A 17,952-nucleotide genomic window follows, 5' to 3' on the forward strand; every position below is an offset into this window, starting at 1 on the left:
ATCACATTGAAGATTTCCTGCCATTCCTTCCTGGCCTGCCAAGTGTCATTAGATAGGTCTGTAACCACTCTGATAGGTTTCCCTTTGTATGTGAGGGCCCTTTTCTCCCTAGCTGCTTTCAGAATTCTCTCTTTATCTTTATGTTTTGCCATTTTCACTATGATATATCGTGCTGAAGGCCGATTCAAGTTACGTCTTAATTGGGTTCTTTGTGCCTCTTGAATTTGAATGTCTATTTCTTTTCCCAGATTTGGGAAATTCTCAGTTATAATTTGGTTTAGTATCCCTTCAGGACCGTTCTCTCTGTCTTCCTCTTCAGGAATTCCTATGATATGGATATTGGTCTGCTTGATTGTATCACTCAGGTCTCGAATTCTCCTTTCCTGCTCCTAGATTAATTTCTCTCTCTTTTTTTCAGCTTCCTCTTTTGCTATAACTGTATCTTCTAATTCACCTATTCTCTCTGCCTCGTCAATCCTTGAGGTGGCTGCCTCCAGTTTGTTATTCACCTCATCTATAGCCTTTTTTAACTCATCACAGTGCCTAGTAATTGTCTCAGTTGGTTCTTTGATGCTTTTCTCAACCCCAGCGATTAATTTTATGACAAGTTTTTAAAATTTGTGATCCGGTATGTTGTCTAGATCTGCCTTGAGCTGTTCTGTGGCTGTGACTTCCTCTTGGAGGTTCTTCAGGGGAGAGTTCCTTCATTTTGTCATTTTTGCTAGTTTTCTGTCTTTTGTCACCTTTGAAAGCTTGTTGTGCACTGTGCACCTGTTAATGTTTCTTTGTTAAAGGAGGCTTATTGACTGTCCAGAGCCTGTCATTTCAGGAAATATTTTAATGGTGTCTCTCAGTTTCTCTTGTTGTGTCTTTGAATATTTTATTTCCCTACTCAGCAATATTTGGGACTTGCTGCCATGCACACTTTGGCTTGTTTCTTGGTGTAGCCCTAAGAAGGAAAACAGACAAACACAGAAGGAACAGTAACACACAAATGCACAGAGAAATCAAACAAACAAACACATAAAAAGGGGGAAAGAAAATAAGGAGAATGGAGAGGAAAGAGACGAAATGAAGAAAAGAAGAAAAGAAAAAGAAAAAAAATTTAAAAAGCGGGGTCAGAGACAACAAAGGACAGTGGACAGTCTAAAAGTGTATGGCCACTTGAGGCAAGGGGTAGGGATGAGATATAGGAGAATATATCTGGTGTGCAAGAAGGTAAAAAAAAAAAGGGGGGAGAAATGAGAAAGGAAAATAAGGAGTAAAAAATTTTTTAAATTTAAGTAAAAAAATTAATAATAATAATAATAAATATGTACAGAAAAGGAAGAAAAGAAAAAAAAAGAAGAAAAGAAAGAAAAAATTATAAAAAAACCCAAAAAAACAAAAAAATAAAACCCAGCAGCTCCCCCTCGTGGATAGGCGTGGTTTGGTGTGGTAGGTCTCGGAGGCTGCTCTCAGAGGCTCTGCCTTGGTGTCTGCAGAGATTATATAGGCAGCATGCCAAGCTCCACTGAACTACGAACTGTGGGCCACTCTAATGAGTCCCATCTCCTTGTGCCATGGTTGAGCCGAGTTGTATTTTCCAGGCCCGCCTCAGTTCAAAGTTCCAGTCCATGCACTTTTATGCTACCACAGATGAGATTTGCTTTGGTGGCTGGCTTCTTAGGGGGAGGAATTGGTTTGTCTTGTCTCAGGCAGGGATTTCGGCTGCCCCTTCCTGAGGCCAGATATGCAGCAGGAGGTGAAGTGTGCACCATCACAGACCCAACCCCCAGCTGTGATTGTGTTTGAGTTGGGGGAGGAATGAGTGCACCTCTGTTGCCGGAGGCACCGGGAGCTGCTGGAACAGAGCTGGGAGCTTCTGCAGCCTGAGTGCACACCCAGGTCTCCACCGCCACCAACTCCCTGCAGGGATCGAGCAGAGGTGGGGGCTTTTTTTTCCCTGTTGGCACCCGGGATTCAGGGTTCACGCGGCCAATGCTGGGGCAAGATGTGCCGTGGAAATGAGGTGCGTGCTCCCACTCCCAAAACCGAGGTCAAAGTGAGCACCCCTGGCACCGCCACTGCCGCCAACTCCTCGCCAAGATGGCGCAGGGCTGGACGCTGTTCTTTCCCTTGCACCACCTGGGTTCGGGATTCGGGCTACCCAGCAGTTATCTATGGAGTGAGCTTCTCTCTCCAAGGGCAGTTAAGTGTTCTTTACCTCTTCCCCAGAGACCGTACTATGAGTGTGTTCAGTCTCTCTGTCTCTTCCCTTTGTCTCTCGGGCTTCACATGCTTTCCCCCCCATTGGGCTGGGGCTCCCACCTCCCCTGCCCATCTCAGGCTGGCCTGTTTTCCAGTCTCCCCAGTTCTCTATCACTGACTCAGGTATCCTTCAGGTTCTCTTCCTTCTGGAGTCCGTATTTTCTCCTTCCGCTCTTGCAAATGAGAGTAATGTCCTTCTCAGTTCGACTGATGGGGCAAACCTAGAATGAACTTATAAAATGGTCAATCTCTATGCTACCTACAAGATACTCACTTTAGATTTAATGACATAATTAACTTAGTATAAAAATATGGAAAGACTGGGGCTCCTGGATGGTTCAGTTGGTTTAGTGTCCAACTTCAGCTCAGGTCATGATCTCATGGTTTGTGAAATGGAGCCCTGCATCAGAGCCTGCTGGGGATCCTCTGTCTCCCTCTCTCTCTCTGCCCCTCCCCCCTCTCAAAAGTAAATAAATATTTTTTGAAGAAGATGGGGGCACCTGGGTGGCTCAGTTGGTTAAGAGTCTGACTTCAGCTCAGGTCATGATCTCACAGTTCACGGGTGGTAGCCCAGTGTTGGGCTCTGTCCTGACAGCTTGGAGCCTGGAGCCTGCTTCAGATTATGTGTATCCCTCTTTCTCTGCTCTTCCCTTGCTCATGCTCTCTTTCTCTCCCAAAAATAAATAAACATTAAAAATATTTTAAAGATGGAAAAAGATGTTTTGTACAAACAGTAACCAAAAAAAAGCTTGGCTGGTTCTATTAATATTGAAAAAGATTAAATTTAAACAAATTAAAATAAAAATGTCACAAGAGATAATGAAGGATATTATATAGTTGTATAATAATATATATCATGATAAATTATGTATTAAAACTTTATATAAGTTTTATATCATATATATATCAAGATACATATATCTATCAAGACATATATATATATACATACACACACACACATATATAGATAGATATAGATACAGATATAGATATGTCTTCTACCAAGAAGGCATGACAATTATATGCACCTAACAGAGCCCCCAAATATATGAAACAGAAATAAATGTTCACACTTATGGTCAATTTATTTTTGACAAGGTTGTCAAGAGAATTCAATAATAGTGAACAACAGTACAACAAATAGTGCTGGGAAACTGGATATCCACATGCAAAAGAACAAAGTTGGACCCCTATATCACATACATAAAATTTCAAAAATGAATTAAAGACCTGAATATAAGAGTAAAACTATCAAAATCTTAGAAAAAATACAGGAATAAATTTTTGTGACCTTATATTTAGTGATAGTTTCTTAAGTATGATGCCAAAAACACAAACAGACAAGCAAAAAAAACAAAATTAGACTTCAACACAATTCAAAACTGTTTCAAGGAGTATCATCAAGAAAGAGAAAGCCCAACACATTCTCAAGAATGGAAGATAATATTTGCAAATCATATATATAAGATGTTATATTTTGAACACAAAAAGAATTCTCACAGCTCAATAACAAAAAACACCAATTTAAAAGTGGGCAAAGGATTTGAATAAACATCTCCTCAAAGAAGATATACAAGAAGTCAATAGGCAAATGAAAAGAGGTTCAACCCCAGGGATTTTCAATTCAGAAATACAAAAGATACCACTAAACAGAATAATAAGAAGGGTTAGTGAAGATGTGAGAAATTACAGCACTCACACACTACTGTAAAAATGCAAATTAGTGCACTCACTTTAGAAAACAACCCTCAAATGTTAAATATAGAGTCACCAAATGACCCATCATTCTACTCATAGGTGTAAACCCAAGAGAAATATAACATAAATCCATACAAAAAATTTACATGAATATTTAAATAGCTGTCTTCATAATAGTCAAAAAGTAGAAACAACCCAAACATGCATTAGTGATGAATGGAAAAACAAAAGTGGTATGTCCATACAATGGAACAGTATTTTCCCATTAAAAAGAGATGAAGTACTGGAGTGCTTGGGCCACTCAGCAGGTTAAGTGGCCAACTTCAGCTCAGGTCATGATCTCATGACTGGAAGGCTCGTGGGTTGGATCCCCACATCGCCCTCTGTGCTAAAAGCTCAGAGCCTGGAGCCTGCTTCAGATTCTGTGTCTCCCTCTCTCTCTGCCCCTCCCCTGCTCTCTCTCTCTCTCTCTTTCTCTCAAAAATAAATAAACATTAAAATTTTTAAAAAAGAGAAATTAAGTATTAGTACAGGCTACAACATGGATACTTTGTAAACATTATGCTGTGAAAGGAGCCAATCACAAAAAATGACATATAGATATGATTACATTTACATGGAATTATGTAATTTATATAATTATATGAATTATATAATTTCTATGAAATTTTAGCCAAATCTATAGAGACAATAGTAAATTACTGGTTTCCTGGGGTTAGAGGATATGGGGAGAAAGGAGGAATAACTACATGCTAAGGGATTGGGATTTCTTTATTTCATGCTAAGGATGCTCTAAAATTGACCATGTTGATGATTATACAGCTCTGTGAATATATTAAAAACATCAAATGAGTAAGTGGTTGAATCATATGTAATACAAATTATATCTAAATAAAGCTGATGGTTTCACAAGACCTCAATATTAGAAAATATCTGAGGGATGTCGAGGTGATTCAATCGATTGAGTATCCACCTCTTGTTTTCAGCTCAGGTCATGATCCCAGGTTTGTGGGACTGAGCCCTGCATCAGCATCTCCACTGAGCATGGAGGCTGCTTAATATTCTCTGTCTCCGTCTCTCTCTCTCTCTCTCTCTCTCTCTCTCTCTCTCTCTCTCTCTCAAATAATAAATAAAAGAAAATATCTGAAAGAAACTAATGGATTTCATTTTCTAATGAATTAAAAGCTCAATTCTCTATCCCTTTCAGAAACATAGATCAGCATGCTACAGAAATTAAAGCAAAGAAGAAGCAATCTTTTTCAAATGGCACACACACACTCAAGCTGGGAATGGCTCAGAAGCAAGGTGGATCAGACAAACCTGTCTTCACAGTATGTAGCTGGATCCTGTTTACTCTCCAAACCATCAGACCAAGCAAAGTGGCATTTTTTTGTTACTTTGTGGTCTGGCTATGAATGAGACTTTTCTTGCTCTACGACTAGGTAAGTGGTCTGTAATGATTCCAGAGAGGAGATCGATTGTGATTTGTTATACATGCATATGCATGTACGTTTTCATTTACTCATCTATTCATTCAAAATGAATGGAGTGTCTATGTTGAGGTGTTTCAGGTGTATTAAGGTTACCCCCAGAGGAAATAGACATTTTTTGGAATTGCAAAATTGGCTTTCTTTATTCTTCTCTGTTCTGCCCTTTTTGTTTACCCCCTCAAAACAATGTCCCTTTACTTCTTTTGTTCAAATGTCTAATACCCTCCAAACTCAATTCATCTCCAAGAAGTTCTAGGAAAATTATAAGAGCTCAAATATTATCACTCTTAAAGGAATCTTCTATCTTAAGATAAATCAAAGCTATAAACTAAAAGAAATGAAACACTAAAAGTGGGATTTTAATTATTAAGAAGGCTTTGTATATTCATTTTCACTCAAAAATATGACTTGACTATGAACCTCTAGAACTAGGTGATAGGGCATTAAAAAGATGAAACAGACACCTGGATCTTGCCCCAGTGTAGCTTGTGAATGTGGATGTGGTGTGTGTATAAATGTAAAATCCTGGATTTCAGGGGAATGGGTATTTCCAGTTGCTGAGTACCTACTAAATCTTAAGAAATTTTTAAAAAAGAATTTATTTGAAATTCTGCTTATATTTTGTCATTTAAAACACATATTTATATTACAGTAATTATTTGTGACAAGGAAGAGAAATGGCTAAGGGGAAACCTGGTTTGATAAAAAGCAGATAAAAAGGACATAGGGTGAAGGATGCAAAGGGAACATAAGAAATGTAGTGTCACAGTTGAAGGTCTGTAATCAAGAATCATAACCTCAGAGGTGAACGTGATGGTGGACTTGCTAATTTTGTCAAGGACCTGCAGAAACTTCATAATGGATTCTTGGATCTCAGTGTACTTTCTCTAGATTCACCTTAATGTTCAAAACTTTTCATAGGATACTCACATCCTATATGAAACTCCAGTACCACCCAGAGCAGCAATGCTCTACACACAGAAGGAGAGTGGTAGAGTTGAGTTCTCACCTCAAGGGCCTTCAGAACCTAGGCACTATGCTATCGAAGAACCAAAGCTTAGGGGTTCTGGGCAGTGCGTGTTCCTCCTAAATGCATTCCAAGTCAGAAAAAAATTTTAATTCTTACTAGCCTAAGAAAACATAGCTACCAATCTTGAATCACTGGGATAGAACTTCCTGTTGTCTGAAGACATCTGAGCTGGACAAATGACTCAGCCCTCTTTCCACTCTGTCAGTGTCATCAGACCATGCCTTGCTCACGCTCCTTTTCCCCACTACTTCTTTCCAACTAGACCAGGCATTATTCTTCTGATCACTGCCTTTCTTCTCTTCCCTATCAATTTGTAATCCCTCAGTGTGATGATACAAACTAAATGTTCAAAGATTAATGTGATGTAATTAAATGAAAGCCATGAAATTGAAAATGACCCACTACTCTTGGTTTTCCCAGGAGGCTTTCCATTAAAATGCCTCAAAAAATGTAACTTCTCTGACTCTCCAGAGGGAATTCCATGAAGAAATAGTAATAAGTAATCTGCCATTCTGGCTTTGATATAATTAACCCTCTGTGTTTTTACAAAACTGGATGTTTTATACTTCTCATTTGACAAACAGAATAATACATAAAGCCCCCTACAACCGAAGAATCCATTTTAATTGATTGACCTTAGGCAAAAATGCCTCACAACAAATTTGTGAATACTGGTCTGTTTAATATTGCTTCTTAAATTAGGTGTTTCGACCATCACATATAGTGAACACTATATCAAGAATGGAAACACAGTTCATGGTCTTAGAGACACAACAGTTCTTCCTTAGCCTTCTAAGACATCCCTCACTAACCTGGGATAGTATAATGAGTTCAAGTAAGTCCAAACATGTCTCTTTACATGGTAAGTTATTCATGGAAAAGTGAGCAAGTACAGAATGACATGAGCCGTTCAGATCACTGGATGCCATTGAAATAAATATCTGTCAGTCATTGGCAATGGCTTTTAAAACAAGCTGCATTTTACATCACACGGTGTAATAAAGATCACATTACAGGCAACCTATTATCAAAGCTCAAAAACAAATAAATGTAATGCGTACTTGCCAAGGCCTTTTCTTAGGTTTTATCATTGCTGACAATAGAGCCAGTGTTGTGAGAGCCATATGCGTTGGGCAATTCACACATGTCATGCTTTGTTCTCTGCCTGGACCTGCTCCTGCATGACTTTAGGACGAATGCTATTTATTTTTGTTGTTATTCCTCGACGCAATTTGGCAGAAATGCAGAAATTCTGCAATCATTTAGTCAGCCTCTGCAATTCTTGTGAAATTCGTCCAGGATGGAAAGAAAAAGAATGTTTTTGTGCTGAGATTAAAACACCTAAGTGACGCCTAATTGACCTTGACAGTTTGTATTGTGGAGAAAATGGTTGGGAATAATCACAAGACCCAATGTCTTCCTCAATACAGGTACACGAGTGCACAAAGGAGTGTGAGACACACTTCTGCTAGATCTAACTTCCTCAGCAAATCTTGTTTGGTTAAGCATTATGGCCAAGGCTCTGTTCTGGGCTCTGTGAGGGTGGACAAAGCCATATGAGACAAAGAACCTTTAGTGAGCAGGTTACATGAGAAACTGATGAGTCGACGTTAGACACTGCGGACATGGGGTGGAAAAAATGGATACATTCACCTAGGGTCTAGTCCAATCTCTGACACTAACCTGTGACCTCAGGTAAGTTTCTTTACTTTCTGCCCCTACTCCTCACCATTAGTGTCTAAAATCAAATTTAAGAGTAATCTCTAAGTTAGTTAAGTTGACTAGTATGCTGAGCTGACTTTTCCTAACGTGAGAGGGTCTGGCTCAGCTAGGTCTGGGATTCAACTACCGGTCTTCCAAATGATTTAGTTTCTTCTTACTGTGCCATCAATATTCAATATCTATTTGTCTAATGAGAGAAGGTAGGTTGTGGTAGCTTTATTCAAGCACATCCCATTTAGAGGATACAAATGTTTTCCAAACACATTGTTTTTATTAACTCAAAATATTGAGGCAAATGACATCACTGGGACAAAATCTGAATACCTCATAGCTAATTCTTCATTTAAAATCCATTGTTTTTATTCCATTTGTATTTGCAGAGCTACCATTATATTGTGAAACTTGAGGTCTGGAAAAACCACACAGTCAACTTTAGAGATAATATCCCATGAGTTCCTGCTATCAGTGAAGGTGCAATTCCAAGTCTCCACCCTATTCCCAAGCCTGGGCCATTCAGCACAGAAAAGCATGTCATGAGCAAGAAATGGGATCTGGGATTATACTCTAAATGTGATTAACAGGGGCACCTGGGTGGCTCAGTTGGTTGAGCATCCAACTTCAGCTCAGGTCATGATCTCACAGTTCGTAGGCTTGAGCCCCATGTCAGGTTCTGTGCTGACAGCTCAGCGCCTAGGGAGCCTGCTTCAGATTCTGTGTCTTCCTCTCTCTGACCCTCCCCTGCTCACGCTGTCTCTCACTCTCTCTCTCTCAAAAATAAATAAAAAACATTAAAAAATTAAAAAAATAAATGTGATTAACAGCTCTATTCCCTACTTCTCAGCAGTGTCACTGGAAAGACACAAGGTAAGTATATATTTCTAACACCACTGACCAAAAATGAGGGCCAGGAATTAAATTTATTTCAGAACCTAGGAGAAATTCTGAATAACCAGAAGGTAGATGGTGCTATCGCACCCAGCTATCAAAGAGCAGACGAATCTGGCTGCCAGCATGGAGGAGGTCAGCCTCCCCCTTTCAGAAATAGGGGAGGCCCTGAGATTGGCCTACTGCTGTGGGTTATGAATCTGGCACACAGAGATTCGCTGAGGCCTCCAGAGGGCTGGAATTCTCCCACCCCACCAACACTTTTCCTTCTTCATCCATTCAAGGTGTCAGCTTGCAGAAAGCAACCGAGAGTAGAAGTGGAGTCATGGTAGCCATTGCATTTGGGGAGGTGTAGACCCTAACACTAAAATAGTACCAGCACAAGTGGGAACAGGAAGAGCCTTGATAGCAATATGTTCTACTTTCGTCTTTTCAGAAGACATTTGACAGCCCTGCTGCATATTATAATTAGGGACACCTGAGTGGCTTAGCTCATTAAATGTTGAATATTGATTTCCACTCAAGTCTGTGGGTTTGAGCCCTGCACTGGATCTGTAGTGGCAGCGTGGAGCCTGCTTAGGATTCTCTCTCTCTCCTCCTCTCCCTATGAGTCCTTTCTCTTTCTCTCTCCCTCCCTCCCTCTCTCTCTCAAAATAAATAAATAAGCAAACAAACAAACATTTTTTTTAAAAAATGATAGGCCAAAATGTGAGAAGGCATCCCTACAGAATGAGATAATGGGGAAAGGGTGAAAGGGCAGGAGAGGGATAAGAGATTTAGAATCTTAGTGGCAACAAGGACAGATGTCATACCAGCTCTCTCATCTCCCCATGGACCAATAAACCCAGTTCACAAATACTGGAAATCACACATACTGGAAATACTGAAATCATTTCTTTCTTCCTCAATATGGTGGCCTGGGCAAGTGTCTTTGTGCAAATGCCACATGAGGTAGGTACTCATAAAGTCACCTTCTTCCTTCCCTCTCAATTCCAGGTTATGCTAACCCAGAGGATGTATGTATGACTAACCATTGCAAATACTACAGGGAAAAATACTATTTGTATGTTTGTTTTTCTCCTCAGTTGAAAGAAAGGTCACTAACAATTCTTTTCTGAAACGAGTGAGATTGTTTCAAATAATCAGCCCATGTTTTAAAAAAATGATTTTGAGACAAATAAAATATTTAAGCCATAAGGTTGGAGTGTAAAATAATATCACCAACATAAAAGAAAATGCCTGTTTATATAGAAAACAGACTTGATAGTTTCAAGGAGAAAAAAACAGCATTCTGAAGGATTTTAATATGCTTCCAAAGGCAATGTACCCAAAAAGAGTGTGTTTTTTAATTCTTTCATGTATGCTCTTCAACCTCCAAGTTCAAGGCCCCAAGAGGTCACATGCAGTCTGATTAAGTGGAAGAAAGGAAAAGAGGTCACCTATAGACTTCAGAGAGAATTCCCGATGCTGAATGGTCTAGTGCACAGAGAAATCTTGTTAAAGGGGCTACCCAGTTTGGTCCTTTCTAGGTGGAGCCTTAAAATCCATTAGCCTCATTGAAATCACCACATGTTCAAGAATGTCTGGAGCAGGAGTCACTGATGCAAATTAACACAAGAGTCAAGAAATGGTCGCTGTCTGTGGAGTAATAATGAGACTGCTTTGGGTGTTGGTGCTGGTCTTCCCTGTTCAGAAAGCACAGCGGTGAGTTAGTTGAGTGCACAGTCAGCTGAGGTGGTTGTAAAGGGATCACAGAATTCAAGGATGACAAGGAAGACAGTAATTTTCAAACTTTATTTTTTATTTTTTAATTTTTATTTGACAGAGAGAGAGAGGGAGACACAGAATCCAATGCAGGCTCCAGGCTCTGAGCTGTCAGCACAGAGCCTGACATGGGGCTCAAACTCATGAACTGTGAGATCATGACGTGAGCCAAAGTTGGACGCTTAACTGACTGAGCCACCCAGGCGCCCCTTGAACTTTTTTTTTCAAAATAAAATGTTATAAACAACAGCATGCATACATTCATTAATTCATCCTAATAAATATTTATGGAATATCTACTTTGTACGGGAAATAGAATGGTGTACCATAACCTATCTTTTAGAAATTTATATAATCCAAATAGATACAAAAGCATGTTACTGTAAAATGAGGAGAGGTGGTAGGTCTCCATAATAGACCTGGAAGTATATTTGTACCATACTTGGTCTTCATGTCATAAAAGGAAGGAAGGAAGGAAGGAAGGAAGGAAGGAAGGAAGGAAGGAAGGAAGGCAGGAAGGAAGAAAGAAAGAAAAAGAAGAAAAGAGAAGAAAAGAAGGATGGAATGAAGGAAGGAAGAAGAAAAAGAAGGAAGAAAAGAAAAAAAGGAAGAGGGAGTGGGAGAAAGCAAGCAAGCAAGCAAGAAAGAAAGAAAGAAAAGGAGGGAGAGAGAGGAAGAAAGGAAGGATGGAAGGAAAGAAAAATGGAAGAAAGAAAGAATGAGACACAAAGGGAAAGGGAAAGAAATTCATCCTCAGTGTGATTCCCATACTAATAGGGAAAGAGTAGCCTCATGAACATATAACCAGATAACAAGGGCAACATGTTCTTAATATTTACCTGGTAATTACAGGCATGTGCTTCTTCCCCAAACTCAAGCTTTAAGGCTGATGGCAGGGCCAGCCACCATGATGAGTCTACAGAGGCAGAGAACCATTGTGGATGGTTCGCCACCTGGGCGGCATTTCCTTTACAATTCACTCTGGCTTGGGCTTTAAAGCCTACTGCGTTTTAAAAGTATTCAAGATGGTCAGAGAAGGTGTTGGACGGAATTCCAATGCTAACATTCCATTGCTTTGTGAGTTTCTAACATTCCACTGCTCCTGTGATCCATATTCCATTCTCCGAGAAGGCAAGACATTTTTATTTGCATTCATCTGGACAATGTGTGTGCTTTAAAATTTCCATCACCCTGCCACTGCTTGTGAACTGTGAGCGTCTGGAGTTTCCAGTGATACCTGCTTGCACGCGGCTGTGCTTCTGGTTGAAAATGAAGAAAAGCTGCCAACAAGATCAGAGGGCCAACTGGCTGATTTTGAAACTTAACAGGTCTTCTTATTACAAACTCCTTGGGAAAGGGAAGGGGCCAGGAGAGAGGAGAGATGAGGGCACGGCTGAAATGAGGCAAGGCGGAGGAGGTGGGAATCAAATCTATTTAAATTTCACAAAATCAGAATATATGAAATGCACCCAGCCACAACTGGCGTTGCTCAGATTCCATTCTGAGAATTACTCATTAATATTTAGCATTTTTGTGATTATTTTATAGACATGATGTCATCGTTTCACAGCATTTTACTAATCACCAATGACACAGTTGCTGAAGAACAAAGTTACGATGTAGTGACGTTATGAGTGGAAAATGTGACAATTGCGGTGGGGGTGGGGGTGGGGAGACAGAAGTTCAGATTAAGTTCAAGGCTCTTGGCTTGGGTTTTCTGGGTAAAGTGAATCGAGACTTCTCTGCGCGTTCTACGTCTTCGAACCACACTCAGAAACTCCCCATTCTATTGTTGAAAAATCCCCATAAAAGTTAAAGCTTCTGCAACGGGGACCGTGGAGAAAGGGAATAAAACCAGCCATCCCAGAAAAACAACCTTCTTCTTTTCCGACAAGTCCAGGCTGAGACCTGCCTTAGGTTTATTGCCACGAAGCAGACCAAGCTGGTGCAGGAGGCTTCTGGGCCGCAAGCAGCAGCTGGTCCCACAAACATACTCCTGGGGGTGATGGGAAGACCCGGGCCCACGCAGATGTGGTTCCATGAGCTGACACGCAGGTGTGACCTGAGGCTCAAAGTGGAGGTGCCAGGGCACGCGTGATGAATGGAGACAGACTCTGTGAACCTTCTCAGCTGGGCCGCAAGAGAGGAACCTGGGATGTTGCAAGCTCGGGCCTCGGGATGGCGTTGTGCCTCAGTGTCACTGTTCTTCCCCTTCCTTCATCCAAAACCTTTCAACGTATCATTGACCCACCTTATCTCATCCCCGCCTTAGCTGATCGAATTAAGAGCTTGATCAAAGTCAGAGGCGGTACTCCCCTGGTAGGAGAGACATTGAGACTCACTCCTTGGCAGATTTCCAAATGAAACTTCTTTCAGTTACATGTGGAATAGAAGCACATAGTCCCTGAAGAAAAATCGATACCTTGAACTGTTTCATGAATGGAAGCACAGTCTTCTTTAGCTCTCTGTTCCTTTGTTGGGAAGAGAACTCTCTGTTTCTTCCCATTTTCCTAGCCTGTGGATCCTGAGAATATTTAATCATACTGGATGTTCTCTCCAGTCTTCAGCAGAAAAGTGCAGAATAATTGTAAGAGTATTACAGATCGATAGGGGTCTGTAACTGAGAAAGAGTTTGCTCTGATGAAGTATAGATCTTTCCTAGGGATATACCTGCTTAGCGATTACAGAAATTCTCTGAAATAAGACAAACATTGACTACGCAGAGACTTATGCCTCGAGAAACCCCTCCTTTCAGAGGTTTGCAGTAGTGATAGCAGGTAGGTGGTGTTAGGTTTAGTGTGATGTGTGCTTGGAAATGGAATTATTTAAACTGAAACTGCTCCCCTCCCACCAGCCTGGTAATCATGCCACTAACTAAACCCACTGTGAGAGCTATAAAAATACACAGTGAAAAGTCTCTGTGTATAACTAATGAAGCAGAATAGATAGGAATAATACCGTTTATTCCTCAGGAAAAATGCTACTTGTTCATCACTTCACACAGTTAAGGAGAAAAAAAGCTTCAGATGAATCACAGATATTCTGGAACAAACGTGGCTAATAGAAGTCAAGACTCTGAGAGGTAATGAGGCAACTAGAGAATACTGAGAAGACAATGGATATGAAATAAAGATGTTTTTGACCAAAATAAAAAAAGCTCACCATAAGTCCCACATTTCAAAAGAATCTCTTACATGGAAAAAATAATTTAAAGTCATCTATTATTTCAGAATAAATGGTATTTTCTCATTTGAAGGCACAGAAGTAGAATGGGTCACAGAACTTGTTAAAGAATAATAGATGGACACAAATATAAAGATGTTGCTAAAATGTTAGCTGAAAAACTTCCCTTTGCTACTCCTCCATGATCCTGTGTGGCTTTTGTAGAATTGGGTTTTTAGTTTTCGCGGTCTCTCGTAGCTTCTTACAAATGGCTTCTGCGTTTAACTTCTGAGTAGAGGTTTTCATAAGTTTTTATATGTTGCATTTGTTTCTGGAGAGTACCGGGGTGAGGCAGGAAGGCATCTGCCTGGGGCTCAGGATGTCAGTAATGCCAATAAGCTCAGTAATGAAGGAACATATTTTAATGCAATATGTGAACATTAAAATTAAGGCAAAATGATTCATAATAATGAACAAAATGTCCAAATTTTAAGTTTTAATTTTTTAATGTTTATTTATTTATTTTGTGGGAGGAGGGGCAGATAGAGTGGGACAGAGAATCCCAAGCAGGCTCCATGTTATCAGTGCAGAGCCTAATGCAGGGCTCAAGCCCACAAACTGTGAGATCGTGAGCTGAGCTGAAGTGAAGAGCCACATGCTTAACCGACTGAGCCACCAGATGCCCCCGAAATGTCCAAATTTTAAATGAAGGAAGGATCCACTCTTGTACTGAAAGAGCCAGGCTCATCGTCCTCACCTAATTCAGCCCTTATTTGTTAAAAATACTCTGGCTTGTTGGGTGAACAATACCATCACGAACTGTATTGGCCAATCCCAATACTATCACCTGCAAACATAATTTGCATGTGTTTGTATCCTATACAAACATCTTTGAAGCAAGGAATTCCAAGGAAGAGGTGAAGAAGGGAATGAGGGCAGGAGGATGGAAGAGATTTAAGAATATTAAAAGTATCTGTTTTAAAGGAACTTTGCAAACTTCCTTGCATTAGCATTATTTTCCATACCCATCAATAAAGGTATTAAATAACAATCCAATAAAGATGCCTTAGCCAAGACATGAGTTTCATGCAATCCAGACCTTACGATAATGCAGGAACAGAGGGGTTAAATATGTATGACAGGGAAGGGGAAGGGGGCTTTGTGGTCCTATCAGACAGTCTTGGGACTCATGGACCCTGACAGCTGTTCTTATGGCTCCGAGAGAAATGAACTTGGTGCTTTTGACATAATATTTCCATTTCAAAATCAGGACTTCCCAAAACCGTGACTATGAAGAGGTCAGCTTGTTCATGTGCTGCTATGAAAAAGTTTTTGTCGGATAATGTTATAAACGTTGTTATAAACGTTGGAGGGCTTTGGCACGCAGTTAATTTAGAGGTGTGTAAATTTCACAAATGTCTACAAGTCAGACACATGAAGTTATAAGCAAATTGTTCGGGCAATTGGAGCATGTCCAGGGGGGCTCGGGGTGGGGGTGGGGGTGGGGGGCGGGTGAGGAAAGCAAAGGCCAAGCCATTTCAGCATCCGAAAATCCCCCCTGGCTACGTTGATCACGTCAGATACCCCGAGACCGTCCGCCACCTTCCTGTGTCTCTCAGGTCTATGATACATCCCCAGCTTTGTGTGCAGCCTGAGAAATGTGCTCTCTCCAAAGTTTGTCCAGACAAAGGATCATTTTTCAAATACCATGTACATTCGAAACATGTGCAGCAAATGCCAGTTTGAAAAGCAGACATCAGCAGGAGATGGCATTCTGCATGTAGAGAAGGATAAAGGGACTGAAGGAGAACAAAATCTCACTCATGGGCTTCTCTGCAAAGAAGTACGTTAGGTTCAGAACAGTAACTGAAAAATGTCTTCACTGGTAAGTCCAATGGGGCTCTTATGTGAAAGGGAATGCACCCCGTGGGTGTCGTTTGTGCTCTGGTGCTCACTTCTGATTCTATGAAAATTCATGTCTTGAAATTGGTAGGCAGGACACTTTAGTGATGGTAACGAAAGCTCCACCCAGTGCCCCTCCTACCGACTGGAACACACTGATGCCTACCTCAGAAGTAGTGCAAAGTTGTGACATCACAAAGTCTTCCAATTCTAATTATACTAATTATTAGTTGTCTTACTATCAACAAATTATTTCAAATCTTTCTGTCTCTCTCTTTTTTTTTATATAAAGAAAGAAAGAGAGAGAGAGCATGAGCAGGGGAGAGGTAGCAGTCTCCCCACCCGGCATGGAGCCCAATGCAGGGTCTCGATCCCCACAAACCTGGGATCACGACCGGAGCCAAAATCAAGAGTCGGGCGCTCAACTAACTGAGCCACTGAGACATCCCTCTCCTTTAAAAATAAACAAACAAACAAACAAATAAATACAGACTTGTAAGGTTCTGACTAAGTATAACTGAACTAATACTGTGAAATTGCATAGCTAATTTCTTTCTTTGCTTCTAGGTACTCTTACAGGTTTGAAAGATTCAAAGCTCCTGAAACTTTTCATTTAAAGCCCTGAGGCTTTTAATTTGTTACAGACCAACAGTAGAAATAGAACCATTTACTATAATAACAGTGGCACTAATATCGTATCTTCAAGAGAAAAGTCACACCCAATGAAGAGAAAAGAGTCAACACACTTAGTGAAAACGTTTTACCTCACTATGTAAATAAAGATATTCAAATTCAGAGGAAACCTGTTTTTTTTTCACTTGTAAAACTAGAAGCTGTATTTTACAGATATGATTCAATAGTAATGGATGGATGATGAAATTGGAATCTTATTAATATTGCTGAGGCAATGTTTTACACAAACTTTTGAAGGCATTCTGAAAATAAATATCAAGAAACAAAATTTTCTTAACTTCTTTCATTCTTGGTAATATAAGAGTCATATAATCTATAATCAAACTTTGAATTTGAAACACATATTCAACTCACAAAGAATCCAAAACATAACAGAGCTTTATGAAAGAAGATGGAAATTTGTGTTCTATATTGACAACGTAGCTAAGTAAATGGTATCTCCTTCTACATGAGAATAATCTGCATTTATAAAAAAGCTGTGAACATTTATGTACAAATTTAGTTGATACCAGTACACAAACTCCAATAAGCAATATAGTCATAATGATGTTTAAATACACAAAAGAGATCTGCTAAGAAAAAACATCAAAATATTTACAGTTTTTCTCTTCAGGTGGTGAAAATAGAGTGATTGTTTCTGTTTTCATGATTATAATACTTGGAGGAAATTTTATTTTTTAAAACATTAAAAAGAACACAGAAATTTGTAGACCCAAAAATTGTATAGTAACGGAATAGGCAAAACATTTTATGTAAGATTAGTGAAAATATTTAACTAAAAATATTGTTCTCATTTTACATTTTTCCTGAAATGTTGATTAACAAAGTTTATTATGATACTGAGAATTTCACACTAGTCCTTTGGATTCATGTTAAGATTATAAAAATACAGGGGTGCCTGGGTGGCTCAGTCGGTTAAGCATCCAACTTCAGCTCAGGTCATGATCTCACAATTTGTGCTTCTGAGCTGACAGCCCAGAGCCTGCAGCCTGCTTCAGATTCTGTGTTTTCCTCTCTTTCTGCCTCTCCCCTGCTCATGCTCTGCCTCTCTTTCCTTTAAAAATAATAAATAAACACTAAAAAAAGATTATAAAAGTAATAATCTTAGTGCCATCAGCTCACCCTGAGGAAAGAATGCCTGACGGGGCACTGGCAGGTCTGCAGAGTTACCTCCGTAACAGGCAGGCTCTGGAGAGAACAGGGACCTAAGGAGCCTCATGTAAATTGTGTCTGGAACCGAAGCTCTGATCACACTACCTCCTTCCGAATCGAACCCAACAGCCTCACTCAGCAGATGTGTTGTTTTTCATGAGGCCAATGGTGGGGTGGGAACAAGGTGCGCGATAAAAAGTACAG

General features: G+C 40.0%; 1 long non-coding RNA gene across 1 annotated transcript; it reads left to right on the plus strand.

The window, feature by feature from the left end:
• The first annotated feature begins 11,969 nt into the window (after window positions 1-11,969).
• LOC115288925 lies at window positions 11,970-16,698 on the plus strand. The gene is made up of 2 exons (XR_003907274.1): window positions 11,970-12,167; window positions 16,471-16,698. It is a non-coding gene; the product is annotated as an uncharacterized LOC115288925 (long non-coding RNA).
• Window positions 16,699-17,952: the final 1,254 nt, after the last annotated feature.

The sequence above is a fragment of the Suricata suricatta genome, chromosome 4 (assembly GCF_006229205.1).
Source record: "Suricata suricatta isolate VVHF042 chromosome 4, meerkat_22Aug2017_6uvM2_HiC, whole genome shotgun sequence".
In the NCBI taxonomy this organism is placed as follows: Eukaryota; Metazoa; Chordata; class Mammalia; order Carnivora; family Herpestidae; genus Suricata; species Suricata suricatta.